Source organism: Moschus berezovskii, chromosome 6 (assembly GCF_049115385.1).
Source record: "Moschus berezovskii isolate FMDL1 chromosome 6, NW_MosBer_1.0, whole genome shotgun sequence".
Classification (NCBI taxonomy): domain Eukaryota; kingdom Metazoa; phylum Chordata; class Mammalia; order Artiodactyla; family Moschidae; genus Moschus; species Moschus berezovskii.
Window position 1 is genome coordinate 116,229,976 of NC_142465.1, and position 24,019 is coordinate 116,253,994.

Consider the following 24,019-nt stretch of genomic DNA (forward strand, 5'->3'; position numbering starts at 1 on the left):
GGAAGGGAAGTACAATACGTACACACACACACACACCATCCTATCTACTATAAAGACTAACCAACACACACACCGTTCACTATAAAGTCTAGGCAACTGGACCGCAGAGAGGTGAACTGATTGGTCCAAGGTCTGCAAAGGGCCAGCGACGAAGCAAGCAAACATCTCTCCCTTCCGAGCAGGAGCCTGGCACGTTTGCCTCCGTGCACATCCACCGCTCCTGCCCAGCGTCGGCAGTGACTCACGCGGGTCCCCGGGGCTGCGACGGCACCAGCCCAGGTCCTCGGCGGGTGTGGGCCTCCTGGGAGGCGACGGCGGGAGAGCGACGCGCGAGTTCGGGCCGCGAATGACAGGCGGGGCCGCACCGGAGCCCCATCTGGGATCCCAGGCGGACGTTCACAGCCCTCGGATGACACCGACGCGAACAGTGGACGCCGCTGCCGGCTGGGCGAGCCGGGTGGGCCTGACGCCCTCTCTTAAGCCTCAGCCTCGCCGCTTGGGAAAAGGGATAGCGCCCCTCCCAGCTTCCCAAACTCCCACCCGCTCGGAGCTCGGCGGTCGAGGGCACAGCGGATGAAGGCGGAGGGGGGCACGCAGAAAGCGCCACACCTTGCTTGCCCGCTTCCAGGGCCGCGCCACCCCCGCCTACATCCCCAGGCAAGTGACAAGGAAGGAAAGGGATCCCAGACCCTACCGTACACAGGCTGCGCCGCCGCGTGGGGCGACCGGAGTGCGCGCGTGCGTCCGGCGGGCGGGGGCGGATTTAGGGTCAGGTCAGGTCAGGTCGGGGTCGCCGCCTCCGGTCCGGCGCTCCCGATACTCAGCCCCACCGGGAGACGTCCGTCAGCTTTGCCCAAGCCCTTCTCGCCGCTCGCACCTCAGTCACCACCTGCTCCCCGCACGGCGGCGGATGATGGCGGAGGGAGGTGGATTTTGAAAGCCGGCAGTTTCTTTCCTTCGATTTGATTTGTCGGAGGCCCGGCCCGGCTTCCCCTGCCCCCCGCGCACGCGCGGCCTGCCGGGTATGGTAGTCCGCTTCTCCTGCGCGGGGCGCGGCTGGACGCCGCAGAGTCGCGCCCGCGAACTACCATTTCCATAATACCCGCGCGGCGTCCCAGGGCTCCTCCGCTAGGTCCCTCTGTGCCCTCCCTTTGGCGGCTTCTGCTTCTTTCTCCCGGAGGCCGCTGGGCGGCGTTGAACCGCGAACTCCCAGGGCGACTACAATTCCCTAAATGCCTTGCGGTCGGGCCGGCTCCGCCCTTCCGGAAAGTTTCACGTTCACGTAACTTTATTGACAAAGCCTGGTGCTGACGGAGACTCGAAGCTCGATCTATTCCGCAAGCTAAGAGGTGTCCATTTCCTAAAGGGAAAACCTCGCGCTTTTTTGTCCCATGAAATTGGAAGGACATTCAAGGACTTTCTGAAAAATAGCCACAAATTCCTTGATAATAAAAAGGCGAGGTGGGGGGGAAATAGTAACTCTGTAGCAAAGAAACTCTGCCACACCACCCTTAACCACATTGACTTTCACATTAACGTTACACTGACACTGACATCTATCGCACACCTCCCGCAGTGCTGTGCTGAGAAGGACACAACACATGGTCCTGGATTGGATCTTGGGGTCGGGGTACAGAGAATTACTATAAAGGGCCATATTGAGACAGAAAAATTTGTATGTTAGATAACATTGTAAAAAAAAAATGATAATAGCATTGTTTCCATGTTAAACCTGTTGTTCCTTTTAAATTGTACATGATTATGTAAGAGACTGCCCTTGTTCTTGGGAAATACATGCTGAAATAATTACAGACATGATGTTTGCAACCTACTCTGGAATGGCTCAAAAAACGTATGCATTCATATGTAGCGCTGCTGCTGCTAAGTCGCTTCAGTCGTGTCCAACTCTGTGCGACCCCATAGACCCCAAGCCCACCAGGCTCCCCCGTCCCTGGGATTCTCCAGGGAAGAACACTGGAGTGGGTTGCCATTTCCTTCAATGCAACCTACTCTGGAATGGCTCAAAAAACGTATGCATTCATATGTAGCGCTACAGAGTGCAAGTATAGCAAAAATGTTAACAAGTCAATCTGGGTGAAGTGTCTGTGGGAGTTCTTTGAACATTTTTGCTACTTTTCTCTAGGTTCGAATTTTTAAGTAACAGAACACAAGTAGCTTTTTTCTTTTCACAAAGAACTTTTTGACCATTATATAAATAAGGTGTTCATTATAAACTTCAACCAACATAGAACAGGATAGTAACAGAAAAGTAAACATTACCCAAGAAACTCTAGTTCCCAGTACTGTCAACACAGGCAGAATTCTTTTCCAAAGTTACCCCTCACAACTCAGCCCACACACTCACGCTTTTGCTTTACCTGCAATTCAGAGTTAAATGTAGTATGTGCCAGATTCTTCCACATACAACTAAATTAATCTTCACAACCACAAAGGAAAAGGGCATCATTGCTACCCTTCCCAGCAGATATGAGAAAACAGAAGCTCCAGACTATAGTCTGCACTACTACTGAGTTGTGGATCCTCTACATTCTCCCTTTCCTCTTCTGCCTGCAAGTTCAGTTCAGTTCAGTCACTCAGTCGTGTCCGACTCTCCGCGACCCCATGAATCACAGCACTCCAGGCCTCCCTGTCCATCACCAACTCCCGGAGTTCACCCAAACTCATGTCCACAGACAGCCATCTCATTCTCCGTCGTCCCCTTCTCCTCCCACCCCCAACCTCCCAGCATCAGAGTCTTTTCCAGTGAGTCAACTCATCGCATGAGGTGGCCAAAGTATTGCAATTTCAGCTTTAGCATCAGTCCTTCCAATGAACACCCAGGATTGATCTCCTTTAGAATGGACTGGTTGGATCTCCTTGCAGTACAAGGGACTCTCAAGAGTCTTCTCCAACACCACAGTTCAAAAGCATCCATTCTTCGGCCATCAGCTTTCTTCACAGTCCAACTCTCACATCCATACATGACCACGGGAAAAACCATAGCCTTGACTAGACGGACCTTTGTTGGCAAAGTAATGTCTCTGCTTTTTAATATACTATCAAGGTTGGTCATAACTTTCCTTCCAAGGAGTAAGCGTCTTTTAATTTCATGGCTGCAATCAGCATCTGCAGTGATTTTGGAACCCAAAAAATAAAGTCTGACACTGTTTCCACTGTTTTTCCATCTATTTCCCATGGAGTGATGGGACCAGATGCCATGATCTTCGTTTTCTGAATGCTGAGCTTCAAGCCAACCTTTTCACTCTCCTCTTTCACTTTCATCAAGAGGCTTTTTAGTTCCTCTTCACTTTCTGCCATAAGGGTGGTGTCATCTGCATATCTGAGGTTATTGATATTTCTCCCAGCAATCTTGATTCCAGCTTGTGCTTTTTCCAGCCCAGCGTTCCTCATGATGTACTCTGCATATAAATTAAATAAACAAGGTGACAATATACAGCCTTGACGTACTCCTTTTCCTATTTGGAACCAGTCTGTTGTTCCATGTACAGTTCTGACTGTTGCTTCCTGACCTGCATACAGGTTTCTCAAGAGGCAGGTCAGGTGGTCTGGTATTCCCATCTCTTTAAGAATTTTCCACAGTTTATTGTGATCCACACAGTCAAAGGCTTTGGCATAGTCAATGAAGCAGAAATAGATGTTTTTCTGGAACTCTCTTGCTTTCTCCATGATCCAGCGGATGTTGGCAATTTGATCTCTGGTTCCTCTGCCTTTTCTAAAACCTGCTTGAACATCTGGGAGTTCACGGTTCACATATTGCTGAAGCCTGGCTTGGAGAATTTTGAGCATGACTTTACTAGCATGTGAGATGAGTGCAATCTGCCTGCAAAGCCCATATTAAATGCCACCTCCTCCAGGAGCCTTTCCTTGCCCTGGTGACTCCAACCTGAATGAGTCAGCTTCCTGTGGGCCCCCCAGCAAGCTTCAGACACCTCACAGCAGTGGGTCTGAGAGCTTTCTCACAGAGTTAACATTCTACTTGGCAGCTTCCTCCTTCATCTGAAGAGCCTCTAGGCAGGTACTGTTTCTATCTGGGCAGCATCCTCCGGGGTCCTGTCCTGTCATAGGTACCTCAGTTCAGTTGCTCAGTCGTATCCGACTCTTTGCGACCCCATGAACTGCAGAACTCCAGGCCTCCCTGTCCATCACCAACTCCTGGAGTTTACCCAAAACTCATGTCCATTGAGTCAGTGATGCCATCCAACCATCTCATCCTCTGTTGTCCCCTTCTCCTCCTGCCCTCAATCTTTCCCAGCATCAGGGTCTTTTCAAATGAGTCAGTTCTTCACATCAGGTGGCCAAAGTATGGGAGTTTCAGCTTCAACATGAGTCCTTCCAATGAACACCCAGGACTGATCTCCTTTAGGATGGACTGGTTGGATCTCCTTGCAGTCCAAGGGACTCTCAAGAGTCTTCTCCAACACCACAGTTCAAAAGCATCGATTCTTTGGTGCTCAGCTTTCTTTATGGTCCAACTCTCACATCCATACATGCCTACTGGAAAAACCACAGTCTTGACTAGACGGACCTTTGTTGGCAACGTAATGTCTCTGCTTTTTAATATGCTAAGTTGGTCATAACTTTCCTTCCAAGGAGTAAGCATCTTTTAATTTCATGGCTTTAGTCACCATCTGCAGTGATTTTGGAGCCCCCCAAAAATAAAGTCAGCCACTGTTTCCACAGTTTCCTCATCTATTTGCCATGAAGTGATGGGACTGGATGCCATGATCTTAGTTTTCTGAATGTTGAGCTTTAAGCCGAAATTTTCACTCTCCTCTTTCACTTTCATCAAGAGGCTCTGTAGTTCTTCTTCACTTTCTGCCATAAGGGTGGTATCATCTGCATATTTGTTATTGATATTTCTCCCTGCAATCTTGATTCCAGCTGTGCTTCTTCCAGCCCACAGTTTTCCTCATTTGAACTGGATTTCAGTCAGGGTCACGGGATGTTTCCTTAAAACAAATCATCATCTGAAAGGCTGAGAAGCTTCCAACTAGGCCTGATGTTATTCCTGAGCTGATTCTGGCTAAGAGTGATCAAATCAGTCTGAATTTTCCTTAGGGTGACCCCAAGCCTCCCTCTTCTAGATTTACTGAGACGTTTTCTGATGGGGACCTCCCAAAGGGAAGAGGAAGTGGGTGGCAGAACATCTGAGGTAATCTTCCCTTCCTCCTTGTCTGGGTGATGGATCACAGGGTTTTTACAACTGCAAGTTTCTTAGCAGAAACACAATAGCCTTCAAAGCCCAGGGAAGTAACGGGGTCCCATGGGGTCTGTGGAAAACCGATGGGTAGGTATTCTGCTTGAAGGTGTTCATGTTCAACGCTAAAAATCACAAATCCAGGCCCTTAGCAACACAGATTCTGTTACTCCTGAATCTAGATTCTATCTCAAACCCCTTTAAAATGGGGAGATTATGGTTTAAAAGGGAGAAGGGGGTTTGCACACTGAGTCCCAATGTTAGGGGAAGCACAATGACTGAAACCGCCCACCCTGGCCAGGCACCTGAGTAACCATTTGCATGAGTTGTTTTATGACAGGAGGTCCTGCTAAGGAACATGGAACTAATAGGCCACCATCAATGGGAAGAGTTCGGAAAAGGTCAAAAGGAGACACCACCTGTTTGACCACCTCCCGGAATCCTCGCTGGCATCCATCTTGGCTGAGCGATGCGATGAGTGTGCCACCAGGAAGGACTCTGAGTCAGAATCATTGGCTAAAGACAACCTGGAAACTAATCGCATCACCTTAAAACCTGAGACTGCAAGCCTCGTGGCAGAGCAGTTCTCCTATTGCTCTCTGCCTGGGCGCCCCTTCCCAATAAAATCTCTTGCTTTGTCAGCGCATGTGTCTCCTTGGACAATTCATTTTCAAGTGTTAGACAAGAACCCATTCTCGGGCCCTAGAAGGGGTCCCACTTCCTGCAACACAGAGTCCTGAAACATCAGTGTTTCCAAGCAACTCATTTGTCATCTTCTTTCTCCCCCTAACTTTCTCCAACTCTCTCTTTCAGAGAGACTAGTCTATTTGCCCGACCCTGAGAAAAGAAGTGGAATGGACAGATGGAACCATCTTAGGCCATCCCTCGCATCTTTTCTTTTTTCTTCTTCTTTTTTTTTTAATATTTATTTGGCTGCACCGGGTCTTAATTACAGCATGCAAGATCTTTAGTTGTGCCAATGTGAACTTTTAGTTTCCACATGCAAACTCTCAGTTCATTGACCAGGGATTGAACCTGGGCCCCCTGAATTGGGAGCACAGAATCTTAGCAACTGGACAACCAGGGAAGCCCCCCTGTTCTCTTTTCAGCAAATGGAGAACTAAAGCCCAGAGGTCAAATAACCTGCCTGAAGTACACTGTAATTTAGACAAGAAGTAGTGGAAGCCAGATCTCTGGGGTTCTTTTCACTACCCATGCAAAACAGGTCACCTTTTGAGTGTGAGGTGGGAATGAGAGGAGAGTGGATGTTCCAGGCCCCTTTCTCTATTGTGCAGCAGTTTTTATTGTCTGCTTGCTTTCTTTCTTTTTTTAATGTTCTGAAGAGAAAAGCAGACTGCCTCTGATTAGTTTGGTTTACTTGAACCGAATATTTTAAATTCCATTCTGGTGCTTAAAAACAAACTTAGTTGCCAATTTTGAATGGAATAAATAACAATATTTATTCTGGTTTCCTGAAGAGCTACCAAGGCTGCAGACTTGCCATTTAGTCAGATCAAAAACAAACGCCTGAACTATGTCAGACACGTGAGGAATGCCGAAAGTCCCAAGAACCAACTGGGTGCTGGCCTTGGGTTCCTCCTGGAGAGAGGCGAGGGGGCCTGCCTTACCCACATTGCTAGAGAGCCTGCCCCCTCCCCCAGTGGGAGGGGATTGCTATATTATTTGTTAAAGATAACTCAAACCAGGTTCCCCCCGGGGTTCAAGCCCAGAGCTCCCTTAATTTCTTTTTAACCTCAATAAAAAACGATACTCAAGAGAACTCATTCACTCCACAAATAGTTATCTACGATGTGCAAGGCATGATTCCAGAATCCAGTGTTGAGTAAGATGGAAAACAGTGTTTGGGGAGGAGCTTAAATTTGGGTCTAATATGTATGGAGGGTTTCCTGGTATCAAATCCTTTTAGTAGATTATATCCCCTTTTATTAGTTCTTTTGTTTCAAAATGGAAATTATTTCATTTTTAAAATGAAAACTGACAGCAATTTTAAAAGTTAGTATAAATGTAAAAGAGCACAGAGAAGGAAGTTAAAAATTACCTATTTTGTTTTTAACAAAAATATTACGTAGACTGATGAGTGGATGGAGGGATGAATATATTAAAGCAAATATAAAGGGATGAATATATAAAGCAAATATATTAAAGCAAATATGACTGTTAAAAAGTTTAACAGTCATAGCATAATATGGGCTTCCCTGGTGGCTCAGCAGTAAAGAATCTGCCTGCAGTGCAGGAGACACGGGTTGTATCCCTGAGTTGGGAAGATTCCCTGGAGGAGAGCATGGAAACCCACTCCAGTATTCTTGCTGGGAAAATCCCACGGACAGAGGGGCCTGGAAGGTTACAGCCTAGGGGGTCGCCGAGTCGGAAATGACTGAAGCAGCCGAGCAGGAATAGCATCACATAGGGCTGTATAGTTCGTTCAGTTTTCCGTGGCTTAATCATTTTCAAGCATAGTGGGGACAAATGTGAGCACGTTTTATCACCTGAATTTCATCCACTGTGTTATAACCTATCTCAGCTTCTAGGGTCATGGGTCCATCTTCACTTCTGAGACTTGGAATTCTTTGGACTGTTTCCCAGAAGAATGTGTTATTTATTTAATCACACAGTACTTTGCATGCAGGAACTCAATCTTCATAGTAAACCTATGGGGAATGTACTCATTACTCTCAACCTAAGCCTAAAATTGTGCACTTTATCTTCAAGGTCTTTCCCTAAACCCCAAGTTAAGATCCCTTTCTGGAGGGCTGGGACTGGGGAATGTGCTGGAGCTGTGGGGAAAGGGGTTTACTTATAGTCCCAGGAGTGAGGCCTGGCAATGAATGTTTTTGAGTGAGTAAATGAACACTGTATACATGGTTGCAATTAAGGCTGGCCTGTAGGAACTTCTCTGGTGATCTAGTGGTTAAGAATCTGCCTTCCATTGCAGGAGATGCGGGTTTAATCCCTGTTTGAAGAACTAAGATCTCACATGCCACAGGGCAACTAAGTCCGTGTACCACAACTAGAGAAGCCAGTGGTGGTGGTGGTTTAGTCGCTAAGTCATGTCTGACTCTTGTGACCCCATGGACAGAGGACCCTGGCAGGCTATAGTCCATTGGATTCTCCAGGCAAGAATATTGGAGTGGGTTGCCATTTCCTTCTCCAGGGGATCTTCCCAACCCAGGGATTGAACCCAGGTCTCCCACATTGCAGGCAGATTCTTTACCAGCTGAACCACAAAGGAAGCCTGTGTGACCTTAAACAAGTCAATTAACTGCTTTGCGTCTGTTTCTTTACTGTGAAACAGGCAAAAACTGCTTGATACCAAATTCTCGAGATGGCGGCAGCTGAGAGGAGGTCTGATGTCCAGTTGAATTGCACCTTGAATGACGAATAGTCCTCTTTTAAGGATATGTGCTTTTCCACTGGCAGCCTGGGATGGTGGAATCACCATGTCATTTACCAGCTAGTTCATTTGAGGCAAGATGCAGTAGTTCAGCTGACCTCAACAGCTTCAGTCATAAAATGGGGCTGATAGTAACAGTGGAACCGAATCTGATAAATCCGTTGAGTGTTTCAGCATACATTTACAGGGGATATGGGGACTAACATGGATTCATCCCCGTGGGCTGTTCTATATATTTTACATATATTCTTTAAATGTAGTGCTTGAAAACAAACTATGTTGATTGGATTTTCTTATCTTTATATCACCACTGAGAAGCCTGATGCTTCAAGATTGCCTGGGGTCACATAGCTAGCACACGGTGGAGCTAGGACTCCAACTGCCTGTTGTCTACCTAAGGCTGCTTCAGTGACAGCTCCACTCTGCCCTTCAGCCTCCCTAAACCGCCAGGCTCGGCCTGTGGATGACTTTAGCCCATGATCCTGAGTTTCTCATAGGTGACCCATCAGTGCTTGTCAGAAATACTGAATCAAAATCTCTGGGAGCTCCCTGGTGGCCTAGTGTTTAGGATTCTGAGCTTTCACTAACTGTGGCCCGGGTTGGGGAACTGAGATCCCGTAAGCCATGCAGCATGCCCCCCTCTCAAAAAAAGAATCTCTGAGATAGAGGTGAGGTGGGGGTGATTAGAGGTCTCCATTTTATTTCATTTAATTTTTTATGTTTGGCCATGCAGCTTGTGGAAATAAATGCGAGCCTCCGCCAGTGAAAGTGCAGAGTCCTAACCACTGGACCAACAGGGAATTCCCTAGAAGTCTTCATTTTAAACAAGCCACAACCCTCCTCTACCCCACCACAGTGAGCCTGCGTGGACTTGGCTTTTCCTTTCTGGACGTCCCCCTCATGCCAGAGACTGCCTTTCTGCTGTTGTTGTTAATCTTAGTATACGTGCTGCTGAAGCGAGCACAGTTGTTGCTGTTAATCTTAGAGGAGTGAGGGGAGCGATGGCACCCACAGAAGGAAGAGCTTGAGAAATTTTGATGGTGCAGCTGTCCTTTCCCCAACCCCTTTTCAAGGCTCCCTTAAGGTAGATAGTGAAAAGCACAGGAGGCCATCTAAAGCAAACAGACTCTGCAGTCAGACTTGCCCCCTTAGACAAGTCACTTAATCCTTAAGGGACTAGATCTGATAGACAGAGTGCCTGATGAACTATGGATGGAGGTTCCTGACATTGTACAGGAGACAGGGATCAAGACCATCCCCAAGAAAAAGAAATGCAAAAAAGCAGAATGGCTATCTGAGGAGACCTTACAGATAGTTGTGAAAAAAAGAGAAGTGAAAAGCAAAGGAGAAAAGGAAAGATATACCCATTTGAATTCAGAGTTCCAAAGAATAGCAACAAGAGATAAGAAAACCTTCCTCAGCTATCATTGCAAAGAAATACAGGAAAACAATAGAATGGGAAAGACTAGAGATCTCGTCAAGAAAATTAGAGATACCAAGGGAACATTTCATGCAAAGATGGGCTCGATAAAGGACAAAAATGGTAAGGGACCTAACAGAACCAGAAGATATTAAGAAGAGGTGGCAAGAATACACAGAAGAACTGTACAAAAAAGGTCTTCATGACCCAGATGATCACGATGGTGTGATCACTCACCTAGAGTCAGACATCCTGGAGTGTGAAGTCAAGTGGGCCTTAGGAAGCATCACTACGAACAAAGCTAGTGGAGGTGATGGAATTCCAGTTGAGCTATTTCAAATCCTAAAAGATGATGCTGTGAAAGTGCTGCACTCAATATGTCAGCAAATTTGGAAAACTCAGAAGTGGCCACAGGACTGGAAAAGGTCAGTCTTCATTCCAATCCCAAAGAAAGGCAATGCCAAAGAATGCACATACTACCACACAATTGCACTCATCTCACACGCTAGCAAAGTAATGCTCAAAATTCTCCAAGCCAGGCTTCAGCAATATGTGAACTGTGAACTCCCAGGTGTTCAAGCTGGTTTTAGAAAAGGCAGAGGAACCAGAGATCAAATTGACAACATCCGCTGGATCTTGGAAAAAGCAAGAGAGTTCCAGAAAAACATCTATTTCTGCTTCATTGACTATGCCAAAGCCTTTGACTGTGTGGATCACAATAAACTGTGGAAAATTCTGAAAGAGATGGGAATACCAGACCACCTGACCTGCCTCTTGAGAAACCTGTATGCAGGTCAGAAAGCAACAGTTAGAACTGTACATAGAACAACAGACTGGTTCCAAATAGGGAAAGGAGTACGTCAAGGCTGTATATTGTCACTCTGCTTATTTAACTTATATGCAGAGTATGTCATGAGAAATGCTGGGCTGGATGAAGCACAAGCTGGAATCAAGATTGCAGGGAGAAATATCAATAACCTCAGATATGCAGATGATACCACCCTTACGGCAGAAAGTGAAGAAGAACTACAGAGCCTCTTGATGAAAGTGAAAGAGGAGAGTGAAAAAGTTGACTTAAAGCTCAACATTCAGAAAACTAAGATCATGGCATCTGGTCCCATCACTTCATGGCAAATAGATGGGGAAACTGTGGAAACAGTGGCTGACTTTATTTTTGGGGGGCTCCAAAATCACTGCAGATGGTGATTGCAGCCATGAAATTAAAAAGACGCTTACTCCTTGGAAGGAAAGTTATGACCAACAAAAGACAGAATATTAAAAAGCAGAACAAAGGTCCGTCTAGTCAAGGCTATGATTTTTCCAGTAGTCATGTGTGGATGTGAGAGTTGGACTATAAAGAAAGCTGAGCACCGAAGCGCCGAAGAATTGATGCTTTTGAACTGTGGTGTTGGAGAAGACTCTTGAGAGTCCCTTGGACTGCAAGAAGACCCAACCAATCCATCCTAAAGGAGATCAGTCCTGGGTGTTCATTGAAACTGTGTTCAGCTGATGTTGAAGCTGAAACTCCAAAACTTTGGCCACCTGATGTGAAGAGCTGACTCATTGGAAAAGACCCTGATGCTGGGAAAGATTGAGGGCAGGAGGAGAAGGGGACGACAGAGGATGAGATGGTTGGATGGCATCACCGACTCAATAGACATGAGTTTGGGTAAACTCTGGGAGTTGGTGATGGACAGGGAGGCCTGCTGCAGTTCATGGGGTCGCAAAGAGTTGGACACGACTGAGCGACTGAACTGACTCAGTTTTCCATTTGTAAAATGAGCATGCTAAACCCAATCTTCCAGGATTATGGTGAGAATCAGGTAAACTGTTTTAAGTTTCTTGTGCCTCCCAACATTTGCCACATGTTTAAAATTCATCTCAGTGATGTACCTCCAGTTCCTAAGACTGTATGGCGCAAATGTGGAAACTATAACATTTGTAAAGGTAAAATCTTTACAAATCTCACAGTTGATCCTCACTAAATCATTTTCTTTTTTTGACCACACTGCATAGCGTGTGAGATCTTAGCTTCCTGCGTGCCTGGATCTCAGTGGTATCTGACTCTCTGAGACCCCATGGACTATAGCCCACCAGCCTCCTCTGTCCATGGGATTTTCCAGGCAAGAATACTGGAACAGGGTGCCATTTCCTCCTCCAGGAGATCTTCCTGCCCCAGGGATTGAACCCGCATCTCCTGCACTGCAGGTGGATTCTTTACCTCTGAGTCACAAAGGAAGCCCCTTAGTTCCCTAACCAAGGATCAAACCTCCACTCCCTGCACTGGAAGTGCAGAATCTTAACCACTGGACAGCCAAGGAAGTCCCCCCTCAATAAAGACATTTATGTGCATATACACACATGCGTGTAAAATGAAGAGGGAAGGGAACTCTAGGAATCAATGGTAGGGTGGGATGGATGACTCGGTGTTTGGATCTGAAGCTCTGGATTCAAATCCAACCTGAACCTGGCCAGTTCTGAGGCAGTGCCAGGGCCTCTGACAGCTATTTTCTCCTTCGGGTGATCTCCCCTTAACTTCTGGGTCTTCTTTGTTCAATCGTCGTGTCCCACTCTTTGCCACCCCATTCACTGGGTCTTCTGAGCGGCCTCACATACTTTAGGTAAAGATCCTAGACAAACAACAACCTTGGGTCCCCACTCTTGAAAAGGGCACAGGGCTCTAGGGTTTGCGGGGAGCCTACACTGAAAGCAGCTGGAAACTCGGGGGCGGCGGGGGATGCTCTTTACACGCATGAAGGAGGCGCTCAGGGAGACCAGCACCCTCCCAGAAATGCAGAATCGCCAAGAGAAAAGCCCTAAGAGGGCAGGACACTTGCAAAGAAAATAAAGGTGAATTCCAGGCATGAGCTGTCGGCGAGGAAGGGGGACTTCCCCGCCCGCTCCGCCCCCAGGTGCGCGGCCCGCGCCGCCTACCCCCGGCGCCCGGCGAGGGAAGCCGCGCTCTAGGACCCGAGGAGGAGGGACTGCAGGGAGACCGAGCCTCCAGCGGGTGCTGCCGCGAACGGCCGGTCGGGGGGAGGGGGGGCTGGAAATGAAAGTAAAGCGCTCCGGAGCCACATGGACGGAGCTGCCGGGGCGGCGGCGCCGGGAGCAGGATGCGGCTGCCCGTAATTAAATAGCACTTACTCTTATTATTACTAATAATAATAACGTAATCATACCTCTAGTCATAGCATACCATTTATCGGGCTCGGCGCAGGCCCGCGGGAAGCGTAGCCCGGCCGAGGTGAGTGCAGCGCGCGGCCCGAGCCCCGCGGGGCAGAGGCCGGGGGCCCGACTGCGGACGGGCGGCCGGCGCGGGAAGGGCTCGGGGGACCCGGGGGCCGCGCCGGGCCGGGCGGAGGCGCGGGGATCCCTGGCCCGGCCGGAGCTGCGCTGGGGACGCCCGGAGAGTGCATGCTGCAAAAATAAAGACACAGCTTCCTCCCCCTCCGCAATCCCCCTTGCCTTCTTTTTGGGGCTCCCTCTCCCGGCCCCCGCGCCCAGCCCCAAAGTTTCAAAGTTATTGTGCGGCCGGGGGCACCTGCCGCTGGGTGATTTGGCCGCCTCTGCAAGCCCCCGGGAGGTGTCGCGGAATTTCTTGCGTGGGGGCTCTCTCTTGGGCGTCCGGAGCTTTGGGGTGCGCGGAGGCTTTGCGGGTCCCCGCGATGGGGTTCGAGGGGATTGGCGATTGGCGGGGGTGTCGCTGGTAGCGCGCCCCTTCCTTTTGTGTGCGCCTTGGCCCCGCAGCGCCGGGAGTTGGAGGGACCGCAGCGCGGGCGGAGGACAGCGGCCGCCAAAGGGCCGCCCCTGCGGGCTGCGGCGGCCACGCGAGCCCGGGGATCCGGGGCCTGCGGCCCGGCCCGGGGGAGAGGGCGGCAGGAACTGGGGGGCGCGGTCTGGGTAGGGGGCATTTCCGGTCGTGGGCTCGGTCCCAGGACTCGGAGGCCTGCGAGGACTCCGTCGTCTGACCAGATGCGCGCAGGGGCAGCGGGGGACAGCTCCAGCGCCTGGGGGGCGCCCCCGAATGTGGGTACCGGGGAGCCACCCACCACGGCGGCCTCAGACCCCTCTACGACCCTCCGCGGGCCTCAGGGCCGTTCCCGGCCTGCCCCCTTTCTTTCCCTGATTTCCCCTTAAAATCTGACCTGCTAGGACGTTTATAAGGTGCCTGATTTGGGGATCTTTCACAGAGACAAAGCAGTATTCCCAGGAGAAAAAAAAAATCAGGATTCACTCTGATGGACTCTGATGGGTGTGATGCCTACATGCCATCAGTGGGAAAAAGTAGGGGCTGGAGAAGGGGGCTGAGCTCAGAGTGGGGGCCTGGGGCCCCCCAGCCACTTTGCCAGGGATTTCATTTCCCTGGGGCTGCTTACTGGGACTTTGGTCCTGAGTACAAGACTTTGAACCCCAACTTCTTAGCATTTTCCCTCAGAGCTTGCAGTTCATCAAGTTCCATGAAAATAGCAGAATGCAGATCCTTGAATCCTCACACAAATGTGATAATTATAGTACGTTTAGCAACCATTGGACACAAAATTCCAGCAGAATCTCTCATTCTGTTACCAAGTCTTCCTCTCCCGTCTCCGCAGATACAACTATGCCTACCTTGGTGGTCTTTCCCTATTTTTATTTCCCTTGGAAATTGGACTGCAAGCTAGAAATGATGCCCAGCAGATCGCAGTTAGAGCAGGTTTGAGGTTGGACTTCCTTAAGCCGGGAAGGAGAAACCTGTTCCAGAAGGGTTGAGATCTGAGGACGGGAGAGAACTTTTGTGATCCCTGAGCTGGGATGAGGGCTTCCCCAGTGTCTGAGCAGTAAAGAATCTGCCTGCAATGCAGGAGTCGTGGGTTCAATCCCTGGATCAGAAAGATCTCCTGGAGGACGGCATGGCAACCCACCCCAGTATTCTTGCCTGGAGAAGCCCATGGACAGAGGAGCCTGGCAGGCTGCAATCCACAGGGTCGCAAAGAGTCAGACACAACTGAGCATGCATGCACATTCTTACTGGGATGAGGTTCCATGGATACTGTGAATGACTGCTGGCTTTTTTAGGATGAACAGTTAAGAATGTGGGTTTTGGTGGATTATTTGGGGCTAAGAAGCTCTGAGGAAAACAACAGAATAGGAAAAACAAGAGACCTCTTCAAGAAAATTAGAGATTCCAAGGGAACATTTCATGCAAAGATGGGCTCGATAAAGGACAGAAATGGTATGGACCTAACAGAAGCAGAAGATATTAAGAAGAGGTGGCAAGAATACACAGAAGAACTGTACAAAAAAGATCTTCATGACCAAGATAGTCACGATAACGTGATCACTGACCTAGAGCCAGACATCTTGGAATGTGAAGTCAAGTGGGCCTTAGAAAGCATCACTACGAACAAAGCTAGTGGTGGTGATGGAATTCCAGTTGAGCTATTTCAAGTCTTGAAAGATGATGCTGTGAAAGTGCTGCACTCAATATGCTAGCAGATTTGGAAAACTCAGCAGTGGCCACAGGACTGGAAGAGGTCAGTTTTCATTCCAATCCCAAAGAAAGGCAATGCCAAAGAATGCTCAAACTACCGGACAATTGCCCTCATCTCACACGCTAGCAAAGTCATGCTCAAAATTCTCCAAGCCAGGCTTCAGCAATATGTAAACCGTGAACTCCCAGATGTTCAAGCAGGTTTTAGAAAAGGCAGAGGCACCAGAGATCAAATTGCCAACATCCGCTGGATCATGGAGAAAGCAAGAGAGTTTCAGAAAAACATCTATTTCTGCTTCATTGACTATGCCAAAGCCTGTGACTGTGTGGATCACAATAAACTGTGGAACATTCTGAAAGAGATGGGAATCCCAGACCACCTGACCTGCCTCTTGAGAAACCTGTATGCAGGTCAGGAAGCAACAGTTAGAACTGGACATGGAACAACAGACTGGTTCCAAATAGGAAAAGGTGTACGTCAAGGTTGTATATTGTCACCTTGCTTATTTAACTTATATGCAGAGTACATCATGAGGAATGCTGGGCTGGAAGAAGCACAAGCTGGAATCAAGATTGCTGGGAGAAATATCAATAACCTCAGATATGCAGATGACACTACCCTTATGGCAGAAAGTGAAGAGGAACTCAAAAGCCTCTTGATGAAAGTGAAAGAGGAGAGTGAAAAGGTTGGTTTGAAGCTCAACATTCAGAAAACGAAGATCATGGCATCTGGTCCTATCACTTCATGGGAAATAGATGGAAAAACAGTGGAAACAGTGTCAGACTTTGTTTTTTTGGGCTCCAAAATCACTGCAGATGCTGATTGCAGCCATGAAATTAAAAGACGCTTGCTCCTTGGAAGGAAAGTTATGACCAACCTTGATAGTATATTAAAAAGCAGAGACATTACTTTGCCAACCAAGGTCCGTCTAGTCAAGGCAATGGTTTTTCCCGTGGTCATGTATGGTTGTGAGAGTTGGACTGTGAAGAAGGCTGATCGCCGAAGAATCGATGCTTTTGAACTGTGGTGTTGGAGAAGACTCTTGAGAGTCCCTTGTACTGCAAGGAGATCCAACCAGTCCATTCTAAAGGAGATCAATCCTAGATGTTCATTGGAGGGACTGATGCTAAAGCTGAAACTGCAATACTTTGGCCACCTCATGCGACGAGTTGACTCACTGGAAAAGACTCTGATGCTGGGAAAGGTTGGGGGCGGGAGGAGAAGGGGACGACGGAGAATGAGATGGCTGGATAGCATCACCGACTCTGTGGACATGAGTTTGAGTGTACTCCGGGAGTTGGTGATGGACAGGGAGGCCTGGCGTGCTGTGATTCATGGGGTCGCGGAGAGTCGGACACGACTGAGCGACTGAACTGAACTGAACTGAAGAAGCTCTGTGGGATGATCTGGGCTCTTGAATCTAAAGTATAAGACAGTTGAGGCATCAGTAGGTTTGGATTTGAGAATCCAAACATAATAATCCCTTAAATAGCACTTTTTAGTTTATAACAAAAGGGCTTCCACATATGTTCTCTCATCTGTCCTCCATAGCAACCATGTCAGCTCGACATTTTTCAATCTTAATTTTCCAGATGAGAGATCTGAAGCTTAGAGAGTTGAAGGTCTTCCTGGAAAGTCACACAACAGAGTTAGGATTCCTGCCTCATTTTCTGCCTCCAGATCTTCACCCTCTCCCTGAGCCCTGCCTCCCTTAGCAAATTAGTCTTCAATAGTCTTTTATGGTGTATAGTGTGATGCTGTGGAGGAGGCTTGGGTTGAGTTTGCCACTTAAAGGCTGACTGGAAAGAGAAAAGTTAACTCTAGTGAACCAATGAGAGAAGAAGAAGAAGATAATCAATAGTGGGGTCCCTGCGGTGGGAGCAGAGAGAAGAGAGAGCTCTCAGGGTAACCTGGAAAAGTTAGGGAAGGTTTCCTCCAGTAGGTGGATCTTGAGCTTGAAAGAATGAGGAGGTGTGGCTGGGGTGGAGAAAAAAGTAGGGGATTCTGGGCTCCACACCACGGCTTCTGCGCCAGGACATTGATGTACATTTTCTCTGATTCTTCCAGCGGCTCTGTGAGGGGTAGGCATTATTATCTCCATTTCACAGATGAAGAAACTGAGGAACACAATATTTATGTGGCTGGTCACCCAAGGTCACCTGGCTGGATTTGAAGCTGGTCCTGTGTGACAGTTGAGTGGGCTACATGGTGTCAGAATTGGACCACCTCCATCCCAAATATGGAGAACAACAGGGACCCAGACAGTCTGAACTGGCAAATGCTCTAGGGGTGGGGACCCAGGCTAAAAGATCGGCAGGCTCCCCAGGGCTAGGGAGTTTCACTGAACCAGCCTTGTGTCCCATGGTATTATGGGGTTGGCCCAGTGCGAGTCCTCTCGGGCGGCTACCGGAAGCCTGACTTCAGAAGGCAGACTGATGGTGGAAGGAGAAGACGAGGTCCTGAACATGGAGATCCGAGCTCAGTTCCTGGTGCCTGCCAGCGCCTGATTTGATACTGCTGAGGAGCTTGTAACTTGGAAAGGAGAAGGATACGGATGATTAACCCGAGTCTCCCAAGGACAGAAACTGGTTCTGATTCACCCTCTGTGTCCCAGGCCCCCGTGGAGGTGCCAGAAAGACACGATCAACCATTGTCTTGTCAAATTGAATAATGTCCCAGTGTAGAGGAAGAAGATTTATTTTGCCCTGGGGGTTGGAAGGTCTTCCAAGAAGAAGTGCCATTTAAAACATTGGAAAGGAAAAAAAAAAAATAACACGTTGGAAAGAAGGGTTGAGAAAGGGCATTCTAAGGACAGGCGCTGAGCCGGACAAAGGCAGGGCTGTGTAAAGTCAGAACGGGCAAGTTGTCTGGAACAGTCCACAGTGCAGGTGGCAGGTGAGCTCAGGTTCAAGTCAGGCTCTGCCACCATGGTCCCTTGGGTTCTCCGGGCCCAAGTTTCCTTTTCTGAAAAGGAACCCTGAGAGTTGATGATGTTTTATGGTAACCTCTGGGAGAAGCCCAGTGCCTGGAGATTGGGACAGGAGACTCATATGAGAGGAACTTTGTTTTTCAGTGACCCATTCGTGTCTGCGGAGAAGGCAATGGCAAGCCACTCCAGTACTATTGCCTAGAAAATCCCATGGATGGAGGAGCCTGGTAGGCTACAGTCCGTGGGGTCGCTAAGGGTCGGACACGACTGAGTGACTTCACTTTCACTTTTCACTTTCCACTTTCACACATTGGAGAAGGAAATGGCAACCCACTCCAGTGTTCTTGCCTGGAGAATCCCAGGGACGGGGGAGCCTGGTGGGCTTCCGTCTATGGGGTCACACAGAGTCGGACACGACTGAAGTGACTTAGCAGCAGCAGCAGCAGCATTCGTGTCTGACTCTGTGACCCCATGGACTGCAGCATGCCAAGGTTCCCCATCCTTCACTATCTCCTGGAGTTTGCTCAAACTCATGTCCGTTGAGTCAGTGATGCCATCCAATCATCTTGTCCTCTGTCGCCCCCTTCTCCCCCTGCCCTCAGTCTTTCCCAGCATTCTCCGGTGAGTTGACTCTTCGCATTAAGTGGCCAAAGTATTGGAGATTCAGCATCAGTCCTGCCAATGAATATTCAGGACTGATTTCCTTTAGGATGGACTGGTTTGATCTCCTTGGTGTCCAAGGGACTCTCAAGAGTCTTCTCTAGCACCATAGTTCGAAAGCATCAATTCTTCAGTGCTCAGCTTTCTTTATGAGAGGAACTCAGTTCAGTTCAGTTCAGTTCAGTCGCTCTACTGCTGCTGCTGCTAAGTCACTTCAGTCGTGTTCGACTCTGTGTGATCCCATAGACGGAAGCCCACCAGGCTCCCCTGTCCCTGGGATTCTCCAGGCAAGAACACTGAAGTGGGTTGCCATTTCCTTCTCCAATGTGTGAAAGTGAAAAGTGAAAGTGAAGTCGCTCAGTCGTGTCCGACCCTTAGCGACCCCACGGACTACAGCCAACCAGGCTCCTCCATCCATGGGATTTTCTAGGCAATAATAGTACTGGAGTGGCTTGCCATTGCCTTCTCCGAGTCACTCTACTAGGGGAGTTTAAAATTTTTTGGTAACTTCACAAGCACCAATCCAGTGATTAGCTAGTGGCCAGTTGTTGTGAGTGCATTCTCCTGGATAAGCTTATTGAATCTTTATGATAGTTGTATATAGGTGGGTGCTATAATCATCCCCATTTTACAGATGGAGAAACTGTGACACAAAGAGATTAAATGTCATCCTGTAAGTGACAGAGCTGGAGGGCAAACCGGGGCAGTCTGGCTATTGAGTTGGCCCACTGGGGGACCAGGTGAGGCTAGGCGGGAGGGAGGCAAGAGACTCGTAGGGCCAGTGGTGGTACAGTTGAGACAGCAGAGGGTGGAGGTGTCCTCTGAGAAAGTCTGACTGCATCTTCAGCTGGGGTTGATGAAGTGACGGCTATGTGTCAGCTCCCTGGAGCCTCCACGGAAGCCAGCTCCTTTCATCACATTTAATGGTCCATTGAAAACGGGCTCGTTTTCCTTTTCCCTGTCATCACCAGCTATGGGGCTCCTTCCCACCTTATTTATTTCTCCTAGTAAGTCTGTTTCTTTGCAAGCACCCTGATGACTTCTGCAGGTGTGTTAGCGCCATTTCAACATCAGGCCTTGGAGGCCCAGAGGGGAGGGGAGGCAGCCTTTCTGCATCCAGGAACTGTCTAGAGTCGGCTTCAGTTCAGCAGCAGTTCCTGAGGTCTGCATCAGAGCCTGAGTTTCAAGCTTGACGGGCACAGTGGCGATAGCGCCAGCAGCCACCACCGCTGGACGCGGTTGTGTGCCCACCCTGTGCTTGCGCTTTCTGTGTGCCTTCTCTTACCAAATCCACTAGCAGGCCCATTTTGCAGATGAGAAGACTAAGGGTCCCAGAGCATACGACTGAGGTAGAGCAGGAGGGTCAGAGGGAGCCCGAGTCTGAGGTCTTAGTTACCCTGCCAAAGAGATGCTGTCAAGCTGTTTCAGTTTCCAGGGAGCTCTTTGCTTTTTCTTTTTAGAATATTTATTTATCAATGTGGCCGCATGGGGATTTAGTCGCAAGATCTTCATTGTGTCGTGTGGAGTCTCTCCTTGCAGCACGCAGGCTCCCGAACATGCAGTCTTGGTTGCCCCACAGCACGTGGGATCTTTGTTCCCTGACCAGGGATCGAACCTGTGTAGCTTGCATTGCACAGTGGATTCTCAACCACTGGATCACCAGTAAAGTCCCTTGAGCTCTTTTCTTACCTGCCTGGAAACTCTAGTTATCTCACATTTGTGTCTAGTCTCTCATTCATCCCCATGATAATCCTTCATGATAAGAGAAATCTCTGTTACTCAAAAGAAACCAAGGGGCAACCCACCCTCCAATTCTTCCTGCTCTGTCCACACCGTGACTCAGAGAAGGAACCAACCGTGTGTCAGATTCCCTGAGACCAAGAGCTGGGGTCAGCCAGCGAGTGTCTATCAAGCACTTCCCTGACGGCTGCAGGCAAAGGTCTGTCGAGACTGTGACCCTTTTCAGAGGCTCCTCTAAGCTCTGGAGCATTCTGTGTCATACCCTGTCCCTCTGCAGGCAGAGGAGTCCAAAGTCCTGGCTTTCGTTCCCCGCTCCAGCACACACTGTCTGAGTGAGGGGGATACCAGCACGTCCTCAGTCTTGACCTCAGTCTTCTGGTCTGTGAAATGGCCTTGCTGCCTCAGGTTTGCTCTGAAACTTAAATGAAGGAACTTTGAAAGTTATAAAGACCACCCAGTGTGGTGGCCATGAATACTGAATAACCTCCAGAATGTTCCTGAATCTTCTCCACTGCCTGCCTTGATCTGGGCCTTGACCACCACAGCAGGCAGACTCCTAACTAACCTTCCACCTTCGCTTCATAGGACCCACCCCCAAGGCAGCAGCCAAGGGGTCTTCTCAAGATTTAAAGGAGACCCTATCAGGACTTCCCTGGTGGCCCAATAGTTAAGACTTGCACTTGCACTGCAGAGGGCACGGGTTCGATCCCTGGTCAGGGAACTAAGATCCTGCATGCCACACAGCCAATATATAAAATAATAATAATAAAAATATTTTTAAAAATAGATGAGATTGTCAGTCCTCTGCTGAAAACCTTCCAGTGGTTTCCCAGTACACATGGAGCACAGAGCTGGCTCTCGCACAGAGTGACCTGCATGTAGCTCTCTGAACAGCCTCAGCCTGTCCCCTGCCCCTTGCTTCCTGCTTGGCCTGCTCTCATTCCAGTCCTGCAGCCTCAACTGGCCTTCTGTCTCTTCCTTGAACATGCTAAGCTTGTTTCCACCTCAGGGCCATTCCCTAAGCTGCACCCGATGCCAGGTGTGCCCTTACCCACCTCCCGTGTCCCCGTGACTGGCTCCTTGTCTCTTAAATGCCACCTCCGAGGACAGGCCTTCCCTAAGCTCCCAGCCACCCCCACCCCCACCATTCCCTGCCATGTTTCCTATTTTAGTTTCTGTGTAGCTCTTATCTGTATCTCTGCTTGTCTTGTGCATTTAACACTGACCTTTTTGTTTGTTTTTCCACACTTGAACCACAGGCTCCCCAAGGCCAGGGACTTCATTAATCTCATTCCCTCGGCTCTGGCAGAGCCCACTGCACACAAAGGTGTTCTGTGGTTATTTGTTGAATAAATGAACAATAGTAGCAGAGTGGTCCAAACAGCCCTTGCCCAAAAAGAGTGGCCTAGACAGAAAGTAGGGCTTCCCTGGTGGCTCAGTGGTAAAGAACCTGCCTGCCAATACAGGAGACGTGAGTTCGATCTGTGGGTTGGAAAGATCCCCTGGAGGAGGAAATGGCAACCCACTCCAGTATTCTTGCCTGGAGAATCCCATGGACAGAGGAGCCTGGTAGGCTACAGTCCATAGGCCTCAGAGTCGGACACAGCCGAGCAAACAGGTGTCATCATTAGTCTTGCAAGGTGGATATCATTAGCTCCATCCTGTAAAGGACAAAACAGAGGCTCAGACTGATTCCGTGAAAGCTAGCATGGGTCAGCGCTATGATGGGAACCCAGCTCGGGGCCCTTTGCACTGCTCTGGCCTCTCTTCAGCCCATGATGCAGGCAGAGCAGCTTGTGAAACTCTTGGTGCTCAGGTGTTAAGACCACAAGGATTTCTTCTCCCATGAACAGGAGCAGTGACTTCAAATTGCTCAAAAAAATAAAAAAAGAATAGTAAGCAGTCAGTCGGAGCTCTGGGACCCTGGGTGAGTTCTGTTTTGTTTTGTTTTATAAATGTGTGCATGCCCATAACTCCCAAGAGTAAGCTTCTGTTACTTTTCTATTAAAAAAATAAAAAGTTATTGCTCAAATGTCTCACTTTAGCAACATAGCAGGTGGGTCTTGATGGAGAAGCAGGAGTAGAGCGTTGGTCCCCTGGAGAGAGATGTAGGTTTGAAGACTTCTGTGCTATTGGGCCCTTAGGTTGCTGGGAAGGAGAAAGACAAGGTGAAGAAAATATAGAATCAAAGCCCTTTGGAGCCAGGGTGCTGCAGGAGGGTGGGGATTAGGCCTTGCTGTTGAGGGTTGCTTTTACTTTGGCTTATGGTGGGGTGCCGGGGGAGGCCTGGGGCAAGTTTCTTGAACCTTGGTTTCTGTTCAAGGTGGCCAATTAAAAGAAACAAATTACAGGTTGCTGAGGCCTGTGGGTATCCATTGCATGTCCATTCCTGAATGTTCCTGCAGCCTGCTTCCCTGGGAGCAGTGTGGCCTTGGACAAGTTACGGAGCCCTCCAAGCCTCACTTTTTGTTTTTTGGCTGCTCCACGCTGCATGTGGGATCTTAGTTCCCCGACCAAGAATCAAACCTGCACCCCCTGCATTGGAGGTACAGAGTTTTAACCACTGGACCACCAGGGAAGTCCCCAAGTCTCTTTATTTTTTTATAAAAAGACTTTACTTTTGTAGGCCTTGCTTTTGGGTGGAAAGTGGGGATAAAAGCACCTATTTCTGAGATTACCGTAGGAATAAATAACCTGATCCTGAGAGCAGGGTTTCTCAAGCCCCTTTGTACCACAGACCTGTCAGGCATCCTGGGGACATCCATGAATGCCTTCTCAGAATACTCTTTCTAGATGCATACAGTAAAAACACACAGGATTACCAAGGAAATCAATGCTTTTGAACTACATTTTTGCTCTTTTTTAAATCAATGCACTAAAAAATAAGAACTAGCAGTGAGTCTATGTAACTACCACAATTTCGAAGTTGGGGTGAGCGTGAACCAAGATTGTGTTGTGCAGCAGCTGAAATGTGACAGGGAGAAAGCTGTGATTTCTGTGCCTGGTGCTCTTGTGGTGTTTTCCTGTGTTCCTAATTGGGGGGGGATGCTCAGTGTGAGGTAGAAGTTTGTAAAAAAGTTGTGTTTTCCCAGGCCCCTGAAAAAAGGTCACAGACCCCCGACTTCTCTCCTTGGGACCCAGGTTCAAAACTCCTGCCCTAGAAGTG

At 48.8% G+C, this 24,019-nt stretch overlaps 2 protein-coding genes across 8 annotated transcripts in view; one reads left to right on the forward strand and one right to left on the reverse strand.

Annotated features, from left to right (window-relative positions):
• The window catches only part of RANGAP1 (Ran GTPase activating protein 1), a 30,276-nt gene extending 29,322 nt beyond the window's left edge, over nucleotides 1-954 (reverse strand). The window contains exon 1 of the mRNA XM_055395143.2: nucleotides 695-954. The gene's annotated coding sequence lies outside the window, so the exon portion shown is untranslated. The remainder of the gene's footprint in view (nucleotides 1-694) is intronic.
• Nucleotides 955-13,029: 12,075 nt separating this feature from the next.
• ZC3H7B (zinc finger CCCH-type containing 7B) overlaps nucleotides 13,030-24,019 on the forward strand; it is a 60,148-nt gene continuing 49,158 nt past the window's right edge. For 5 of the 7 annotated variants that reach the window (XM_055394553.2, XM_055394554.2, XM_055394552.2 and 2 more), the window contains exon 1: nucleotides 13,031-13,297. The gene's annotated coding sequence lies outside the window, so the exon portion shown is untranslated. Of the gene's footprint in view, nucleotides 13,298-24,019 lie in introns of all 7 variants that reach the window. The other 2 variants (XM_055394558.2, XM_055394557.2) reach the window with 2 other exon arrangements.